Raw genomic sequence first — 10873 nt, 5'->3', positions numbered from 1 at the left:
TATGCATTCTCAACTATGAGAGAACAATTTAAGCCATGTGGAAGCACAAAACTTAGCCTTCACTTCTAGACTAATAAAGAGGGAGTTTTGAAACGATGCAGCTGTCCTGATAAGGTGTGCTAACCAGGGAACAGGAGGGGTGAACACCGAATTTTTTTAATCATAACATGACTATGGAAGCTTGCCAATGTAAGTCCAATTATGTAGAAATAGAAATGTGCTGTGATAAGCTTTAAGCCACTTAGGAGTTAACAAGCTGGTATACTATATAAGTGCCTTTGGATTGCTAATAAACCGGAGTTTTGCGCTTATCAACCATATTGGTTTGGACTTCATCTCTCTCCCCGCCGGGATCCCCGGGCTCTCATCCTTTTACAATTCCAACAGACTAACATCTCATTGTTTGAGCTTGGACTAAGAACTTCATGGGACAACTTATTTTGGTAAGGCACAAACCAGGTGAATGCACTGTTCCTATACAGCCCATGGATAACACTGTACGTCCCCAACCACCACAACACTTCAGCTATTGACCACAGACATCTTGTTAAGGACTAATCTTCCACTACACCTGATAGAGCTTCAACACTAAAGCTGAAATCACTTCTATCTCTAAATATTAAAAAGATTCTGTTGTTGATTCTGACTGCCAGAGGCAAATTCACTGTTGATCTCCTCGTAAGATTTAACACTGAAATTGCTACAAGAAGAAAACAAGACGAATAAAACTAAACTTCAAATATAAACAGAGAAGAAAATTGGGTGAAGTATCAGTCTATCTAACTCCTCACAGCTGATTATAACGTAACAAGACACACACAACTATTATATAAGCCACTAGATAGAATATAAAAATATTCATATTAAATACAGTTGGAAAATATGCTTAGAATTCCTAGAATAAGGGCAAGAGGAATGAATGACATCAGATTTGGAAGTGTCACATGCAGTAATTGACTGTTAACATTTCTCCTACCTTAAAAATGTATGCTGCTGAATTGCCAAGAATAATATTTTTCACTACTCTCAAACAATATTTCTTGTTGTATGTCTAGATCAATCAGGTAAGTTAAAGAACACAGGATATTCAAAAGGAAGAGCTAGTTTTTACTGGGAATCTGACCCATTGGCAGGCTGGGAACGTCTTTTTTACAAAATGGATCTTGAAGAATCGATATTGTCAGAAAAATCAAACCCCTCTTACGTGGTAATGACCAGGAGTGTGGCAATTTCCTCCCTGGTGGTCTGTGAAGAGCAGCTTCCAGCCCTGTAAAACCTGCCTGAGTACTGGATCTGCAAGCTGAGATAACACAAGACACCACTTGCAAGTGACAACTCAGTCATCAAAGCATTAGAGAGCGATTACTTCCCTCTCCTTCTGCGAAAAATCTGAAGTAGGCATAAATGAAGTGTCTCCTACTACAGAAACAGCTGCTGATCTTGCAACACAAGCACAGGCAAAGCTACCTGTGACTACACGTAAGGAGTTCCCATCCCAAAAGTAATCACACTTCTAAGCTGTGGATAGGGCTCCCAGCCAAGCAGCACTTTGAGAGCTTTGAGGGAACAGAAAATTCAGGATCAGCACTTCTGGTGCCTCGGTTTTACCCCACCATTTGTCAAATACTCAGTAAAGGGTTGGGTTTCTAGTTTTGATGGCACCACTCAAAATAGGATCTGGAGAGAGGTGTTTCCATATGGCATAAAAGCACATCATTTTTTGACTTATTCACTACAGGAAGACCTGACAGAAGGTCAATTTACTATTAAGTAAATTGTCTGCTATGAATAATCATTCAACAGCTATGTACAGGAAAAACAACCAGGCTCTCATTACGGGAAGGACCAATGACTGTCTCTGTGTAGCCTCTTGTTGGGGTTTTAAGAGTTCTAGGGTTTTTTTCTGTTAAAGGAATTTTCCCCCCATACTGTTACTAAGACAACAAATCGATGGGGTACTTAAGGAAGACAAAAGAGCTACCCACTGGGGGTGGGGTGGGCCTGGCTACTCCTTTGTTTCACCTGGGTGTGGGGTCAGTTCACTCTCGGCGTTCAGAGAGAGAAGCTGCTGGTTCTTTTTGGCCGCTTTTCTTTCTGTTGAGAAAGATCCCAGGATCCCTGGCCCACCTTCCCTGCCCCGCTGGAGGCCGGGCTGTGGCCGCCCTGCCCCGCCTCTGCTTCGAGCCTTCCTTGCGTTGTAGCCATGCTCGACCTGCCTGCCCAGACCTCCGGGGGGTTCCCTGCTTGGATACATCTCGTCTGCCATCCGGGATTTGTGCTCATCCCTGCTGCTCCAGCCTGCCGTTCCAGCCTGCTGTTCCTGAAGGTCCAGCCGGACACCGGGGCCAGCTGCCCAGGGGTTTGTGAAGCCTTTGTTCCATCCTTCCCCGGGACCCCAGACCACCAGTGCCGCGTGCTCCCTGAGCTCGCTCTAGAGCGCCCCCTGCAGCCGCGGGGAAACCATCGCACCTGCCCTGCTCACCGGGAGCCGCCAGCGCCCCTGCCGGCTGTGAGCGGAACTGCACCCGAGGGGAAAGGGCCTGACAGCCGAGAAGGCTGGCACTGGGTTTGTGATTGTTTGCTGTTACTGCCATAGTTATTGTTGTTTTGTTTGACTGGTTATATATATAATAGTAAAGAACTGTTATTCCTGTTTCCCACATCTTTGCCTAAAAGCCCTTGATTTTAAAATTATAATAACTCAGAGAGAAAGGGGTTACATCTGCCACTTCAAGGGAGGCTTCTGCCTTCCTTAGCAGACACCTGTCTTTCAAAACCAAGACACCTCTACAGTCACTTCTCTCAACACTGTTCTGAATTTTGAAAACCCAAATATCTTTAAGCAAAGATGACCAAAGAAGTTTAAATCTGAATGATATCTTCAAGATGACAACCTAACTAATTTGCATTGAAAAGAATTCTTTGTATAGCACCTGAAGGAAAAAGAAACACTCTCTTATTTTTAGTTTAAGAAAAACATATAATTTGGAATTTAAGATTAAATTATTCATATTAGAAGGGTTACCTACTTGCAAGAAGCAAGGCCTCAAATGGGTTGTCCAGAAAAGGACCTGTGTTCTCAAAGACTGTGTGGTTGAGCACAGATATTTACTTCATTATTAACAACCAAAACAGCTGTTACTCCAGACCCTGACTTCTTAGTCTTTGCTTTCTCTAGCTGCCTTTTAACGATTTTGGTTCTTTAGCTCAAACAACTGATTTGCTAAGAATCAGTTGCTTTACTGTTTCACAGTCTCCAAACAATGATACTGTAATTGTATTTTTAAGAGCTGAATTTTAAGTGGCAACTGCAAACCAGCATTGAGAATAGTTTCTACAATAACAATGCAAGAGAGTCATGTGATGGAGTACTGGCACCAAGGTGGAAAATGGGAAAGGTGGTTTGAGAAAGGCCTTTTTTGGATGACTCCTACATCAGCAACCTTAATGGAAATCAAATAGATAAGAAAAGTACCAATCTCAAGACAGGGTATGGTTTTATATTACCCAAGCTATATTTCATTCAGTATGAACATTTCTTACAGAAGCTTCATGAAAACAATCATTTAACACTTTCCATTACAATTTAATTTAAGAATTAGTAATATTTTACCTGTACAATTTATTCAGCATAAGGGCAGACAGGAAATTGAAAATACATGGAGAAAATCTCTTACTTCTGAAATCACCTTTATGTTTGTACAATAAAACCACAGTCAAAAGACCTTGCTACTTGTCCAATAAAAGATATAACACAAAGCAAGCTCATACTGAAATGCAAACCAAAGTAAAACAGTTTACTGAATCATCTAGAAACCATAAATATTTTAGTAGGACAAGGGAGGTAATTCTACCACTCCATCCCACTCCCAAACCCACTCCTCTTGGAGTACTGCATCCATCTCTTGGGTGTCACACAGGTCTGAGACTTTGAACAGAAGTGTAAAGGGATTTTAGGAATCTTTTGTTTGAATTTCCTATACCGCTGCCACCTTTTTTCTTTTTCATGCTACCCATATGTGGATACAGAACACCTGAAAGAGAAGGAATTGAAAAGCTGAGCAGCAACAGAGGCTGATGAGTACCCCTGTGTGAGACACTAACTGGGAATTCTTGCAGCTCTGGTGTGGTCTAGTGAAGGAACCACAAAACATCCAGAGCACCAACATGCTCCACACAAACATCCTGCAGGAAGCAGGTATTTACTGCTGCATTCATTCCTGCTAATCTGACATGTTCGAGCAATTAAGGGAGCACAGTGTTCTCTAATAAGTACAGTCACTTATTTAGCTCATACTTTGCTGCCACTTAATCTTTTACTTTGACTTCTAACTACTCTTTCCTAGAGATATTTGACTCAGCTGCACAGCACTTCCTAAGGGTTTCTTTACTTTTATCCCAAACCGTGCATGCACACACTTGGCTTCTCAGGACTGGCGTTGGATTTCAGGTTTTGGGATCTTTTGTTTGGGTTGTTTTTTTGGTGGGTTTCTTTTTTTGGTTTGGGTTTTCGTGGTTGGTTGGTTGGTTGGTTGGTTGGTTTTTTTATTGTGTTTGTTTGTTTGAGGGTTTTTGCTTGGCTTGTTGGTTTGGCTTTTTTGGTTTGGATTGGTTTTGGAGGGGGGATATTTGTTTGGCTTTTGCTTAAATTATTAGCTAGTTTTCCTTTTTCCATCTGAACTCTCCCCTGACTTCAGCAGCCCCTTCAGGAGGGCTTTCTTAGCTCAATTTGACCCTTTGAACACCTCATCTACTAAATATTTCCTCCATGGCTACAGTTATCCAATTCAAACTCTTGTTGAAAGCCTTAGTGAAAATAAAGAGCACTTCCAACGTAGACATAGTATTGAAATAATTTTTCTTGGTTGGTGTTTTGGTTGGCTTTTTTTTCTTTTTTTTTTTTCAGTTTATTTTCCTTTGGTTGGTTTGTGGTGGGTTTTTGCAGGGTTTCTTTTTTGCACATATATATATTTAATTTTCTTGTTAAATGGGGTTTTCAGCTAATTGGACACATTTCAGTTGTAGCTTTTTTTATTGGTTTTGTCTGCTATGACAGACATCAAGTATCTGAGCCACTTATTCAAGTGTGTGTTAAATGATTCCCACAAGAACTGATGAAATATCATTTCTGTAGTTTACTTTTGAAGCCTACTTTTTTTACTACTTTTTTTACTAGGGAAGGCAAGATTGGGAGAGTACACACACAGAAGAACAAAGGGAAAAGCCCATGTATGATATTTTGCTGATTAAGGTAACAAGGACACATTATTTTCTGAAATAATATTTCGCTTTCATTTGTAATTCCTCACACAACTGATTAAAATCATAGAAGTACCACCAGCAGCCTTCCATTACCTATTGAAGTCAAGTTGCTTAGGTAAACATTTGTATTTGTGCAGCAATTATATAAATAGAATGGTCCCATTTGCCTTTTAAGGAGTAATGAGATGGTACTGACTGCTCTTACGTTGTACAGACATAACTTTTTAATTAATTTATTATGTTAGAAGACATTTAAAGGCAGAGGTATATTTTTTTCAATAAGTTGAGTCATTTCTACTTTGATCTATCCATTCCACAGTAAGAATTATCATTTTTTGGGTAGCTATTAGCAAAATACTTTTGAGCTAATATTTTGACATATTGCCTAATGGCAACAAGTCATCAATTGAGCTTTTTCCAACAGACACCACAAAAAGGCTTTTAACATGTAACAGACTGTTTTAATATTGTTTCCGTGGAGAAAACATGTGAGCTTTACTAAAGTTCTCTGCAGTAGATAAGTATTTTATACATTGAAGAGGCCGCTGATGAATATAGCTGGATTGAAGAGATAAAGTAGACACACATGGTTATTAAAAAATTAGTCACTTTCCCTAAATGGAGACTTGTGCCCTTCAGAGCTGAAGGTACTTCTCACATACCAATGTCTCTTAAAACATTTTAGAGTAATTTCACAAGAGTGTGAAAAGCACAAATTTATTAGAATAAACCTTATTTTAAATGTTGCAAGCTAGTCTGCCTAAAACTCAGAGTGAGTCATTTTGCTCCTCAAAAGGATGATAAATGAAAATGCTTAATTTTAGTTGGACCCAATAAGTGATACTTAATCACATGAACTTATACTTCCTTCAATAGTAATGAAAATCTAGCAGGACTACTTTATCTCTCCAGTTGATCATCACATCAGTCTGAGAAGAGGGACAATTTCCCTTTTGTGTACTCACAGCGGATTTCAAATACTGCTGCACAAATGATTCAATACAGGCCATGGCCTGAAACAATGCACCAGGAATTTATCAAGAAGTGCCCTTCATTCACCTTACAGCAGTGCTCTGCTAGGAAGAATTTCCAGTCCTACATCACATACTGCTCACAGAGATGAGAAAAAAGAGTTGTTGTATCCACCAGAAACAATTTCCATCCTCAGCACAGCCCTAAATTGCAGATGGAAAGCAATTTTGAGTGTGCCAGCTTATCACACAGACAAACCACACAAGCACTGAGTACAGCAGTGGAACAAGGAGTCTGGCTCAGGCAAGGTTATGCACATGTCCTGACTGTGATCATACACACACATGCCTGAATAAAGAAAACACCAAATTTCCTAAACATATCATCTTCTTAAACGCTGAGAGATACACAGAGTGAACCAGAGTTCAAAAACCTTCCTGCCCCCAAAACTATAGCATAGAAAGCCTCAGCCCAGTGAGAACATCAGTACAAATATTTTAAGCTAACACAGCAAAAAAAGTTGAAATCATTTTGTTTCCTACTTTATTCTTTGAGCCTGAACCTGGTTTTGCAAGATCCACTTTTAAGCACAGCAAGATCCAACTGAGAGCCGTCTGCATGCAAAAGAGCAAATCTAAAGGCAGATGAGAAAATACTGAAAATACCCTTTTTACTCATGTCCTGGGTGTCACACAATACCCTGGTATGTACACCCTTCTGCCAGAGTTTGACCTGGGAGCTGAGAAGTCCAGCTACAAGACCTGTTGAGAGATCTGAAATCTGTGGATTAAATTCACATTTCTTGGCATACAGAGGCTTTCAAAAGAGTCTTTGCAGGAGTGGCTGAGATAGACGATACGTGGCATTGAATAGTTAAGAAACCATACAAATCAGAGTGTGTGTATCTGGCACAACAATGATCTCCAAGGAGCAAGATGCCTCTAGATCCATTCTGCATGAGAGCCTTCTCCACCAAATACCTCAGGAGGAGCATGCAAATACCACCACTGAGAACGAAATGGTCAATTAAGACACAACAACGAAGTGGAAAGCTTAATCTTTTGTCTTGCAAAGGCAATTTGCTGAGGAACAGAAGCACACCTGTGGGCCCTAGTACTTATTTCAGACTGGCAAGAGATCAGAAGCTACCTGTAGGACTGAACCCAATGTTCCTCCATGTGAGAGGGCCAGGAAGCACCTCTATAATCCTTTCACTTAGTTCACACTTCAAAGCAGCAGAAAGCCACTGCTGAAGAAACTAGGTCTTTCAAAATAACAAAGTTCCTAGCTGTTTATTTAACAAAAATTCCCTTCTCCCATTTAACATCCTGCTTCAATATGAATTAAAAACCATCAATCTGCACATTGTCTACTGCCTTGTGCAACTCCTGTTCCATCAGGGTCAAGATACCAACTTGCAATATCAAGTTTTTTGGCACAAATGTGGCTGCTTGTCTTCAAGTGAAGAGGAGAAATAACAAGTGATAAATTCAGAATACCTGAATTACAGCAATGGGCTCTGAAAATCACAGCACCACAAATACATTCAGTTTGACTTCTGGGTAATGGCAACATATAGAACAGAAATTATCTCAAGGCTTTAAAAGGAAAATAGATACTTGCTTATGGGGCACATTTTAAAATCATTCTTAGAAAGATCTCAACACAGGAGTGTACTTGCAGAAACCAGAAAGGTAGAAGTAATCTGAGGAAGAGAACTCTATAAAGGAACCAGATAAATTATCATAATATCCTTAATTATTCCTCCTTATTCAATATCAGACAGCCTACCAGTTTTCCCTTCCAAACAGGGAATAGGGATTCCAGGAATGCTAGAGGAATTTCCATGTGTTCTAACTCCCATCTCCCTCAATAAAATGCCTCTGGTTTGTCTCCTCTGGAAATACAAAGGCAACCATCATTTCTGAGTGAATGATTCATCTCTGAGCTTTCTGTTCTGGCATCTCCTTATGGTTGCTGATATTTCAGCTACAGCTCAACAACGCGAAAACAGAAATCCTGACCTTCCCACTCAAGTTAACTCTTTTTCCTAGTCATGCAAGTCAGTTCTCTGCTCCCTGTCACTCAAACCCATCACTTGCAGGTCACTGCCAATTCTTTTCCTCCCATCCAGTATCTGGCTAAGCCTACTCCTGCTATCTTTCAGGCCAGGCTTTCCTGTCCATCTGTGCACCAAGGATTCACAGCCACTATTCGCATCACAACACATCTATACCCTGCAATGTGCTCAGTGCAAGTCCCCCTTGCTTCACTTCATTGACCAGTCCTCCAGCTGCACTGAAAGTTCTCCTCATACTTTTCCTTCTTATTCACCACTATCTTAAAAGTAATCTCTTTTAAAGAGGAAATTCTTTTTCAGTGCAAGTGTGTATGTTGCAAACACGCTGCAGTGGAGGCGTGACGATCTTTACTGGTCTCTGCTGCTATCAAGTCAATACTGTGTCACCACTGCCACACACACAAAATAAATACTGCAGGACACCACTCAAAGATGAGGAAGTATCAGTAATTAAGACTGGTGGACAGACTTCATAAATCACACACTAGAGCAGGCGTGTGACAAAGAAAGAATGAGGATGAAGGGGGAAATGGCTACTCCGAAGCAGAAGGATGTCTGTAAGGAGCAAGAGCACAAGGGCACAAATGAAAACAGGCAGTCCAAAAGAGAAAATGCTTCTTAAGAGATAAAAGGGAGGCAGTGAGCAAAGAAAACATAAGATAGTGGCTGCACAAAAAAAAGTCAAGACAGGTGATGGTTCCATGTTTGCTGTAAATCGCCCCTTTCATGGAATCTTCACAGATAAGTGATTTTTAAGCCCAAAACCCATTGAAAAGTGACGGGAGCAATAAAGTAGTTTGAAATTAAAAGGTCCACCAGGGTGAAAGGAAGCTTAGATTAGAAATAAGCTGCACAGAAGGACAAAATGACTGCTCTGATCTGTTCAAAATCAACAGGAATCCTTGAATAATTTTAAGTTAATGAATGAGGTTTTGGTTTGGAGGAAGAGAGGGAGAAGAAATAAATTTGAAAGTGAAAATTAATTGAAAAGAAAGATCTGTCCTGAAGGAAGCTGAAAAACTGGAAACACTGATTTTATCCATTCTTATTGCCAGTTTAAGGAACTTCTAAATAATTTGTCTTCTACATTTATATCTCAAGTCTTTCATCAATGTAAACACACTAAAAATGCACAGTAATTATATGAAAAATGTCAGTCATCATTGCATTACTAAAATTAGTTTATTCAACAAGTCTCTTCTTTCCACATAAAGCATGAGAGGACAAACACCCCATGGCTACTGAATTAAAATTTTACAGCCATCTTCATACACCTTTTTAAGCTTAAGTACAATCCAAAATCCTAGAAGTAGCAGAAAATACCTGATCCATAGATAATAGTTATTATCACATTCAAGGAGTTTAATAAAAATTAGATTAAAAAATCTGAAGTAAGTCTATTTCTTATTTAAAATTACATCTGCTACATGCATTCTTTTCAAGACTTGTTCAAAATTTTCTAGACCTTTGATAAATTTCTCCTCTAAAAATATCCCCAAATTTTTTACAACAAATGTTAAATGAAATGCTGCACATCCCTTCTGAAGAAAGCTCTCACACAGTACAATTAGAAATGTCAATCTGAAAATGTCAAAATATCTCAAAAATAGCTGTTTTGAAACTGCAGGAATTTAAGTGTTTCAGCATACTGATGGAAAGCTTTCTTTCAGGTCAACAGAAAATAGCACACTGTCTGCAGTGAAGCTTTTTGGTTGGATACCTCTATCCCACCCCATTAGAGCCACTCAAATTGATTCCCTGATGCACAGTTAGACGACCAACAGATTATCAGCTAGAATTTGGGCATGTTTAACTCCAGCACTTGGTAAGGAAAGGTGTGTCCCTCTGGTGCTCACACGCAGAACAGAGCTGCAGTCTGAGCTGTCCAGGGAGAGGGAAGATTGTTTCATGGAAGCGGTTTGAAACATCACATTTTGAGATGGCTCAGCACAGCAAAATATTATACTCTGTAACAACAGAGCAATAGTGAAGCCTTTCCCTCCATTTCCTTGACAGGCAAGTATCCAAACTTAACTAGCAAGTGAACTCAAAAATTCATCCCAGTCTTACAAAATAGAGGTGTATTTGGATTTTAAGTAGCAAACAGATCACCTAGGTTCAGATGCTCAAGTTTAAACATTACTTTTTTTCCAGACCTGAGCCTTCAGATTTAGCTTTTCAGGCTTTTAATTCAGGAAATCACATTTATTTGTTCCCCCTGGAAGTACCTCTAATAGCTGACTACTCATGTCTACAAATATTTCACAGAATCAATTAGATTGGAAAAGACCCCTGAGATCATCACATGATTAGGAGATCTGTATTGCTTGGGCTGGAAGGGAGGAGATACGTGAATCCCAGTCTGTATCAAGAAGGAGTGTTGCTCTTTTACGGCCTTTCTTTGCTTGATGAAGAATTGAGCTAGTGAGGCTTCTGCTAATTTGTTAGCTGTAGGAAATACCCACTAATCACCCATCAGAAATTACCATGTCCTACAGGACACTAAGCAGCATACTGTAAGAGAGGAATGAAAAGACCACATATCTGTTCTGACTTGCA

The sequence above is a fragment of the Corvus hawaiiensis genome, chromosome 7, assembly GCF_020740725.1.
Source record: "Corvus hawaiiensis isolate bCorHaw1 chromosome 7, bCorHaw1.pri.cur, whole genome shotgun sequence".
NCBI lineage: Eukaryota > Metazoa > Chordata > Aves > Passeriformes > Corvidae > Corvus > Corvus hawaiiensis.
Note: the sequence above shows the minus strand (reverse complement) of the source record.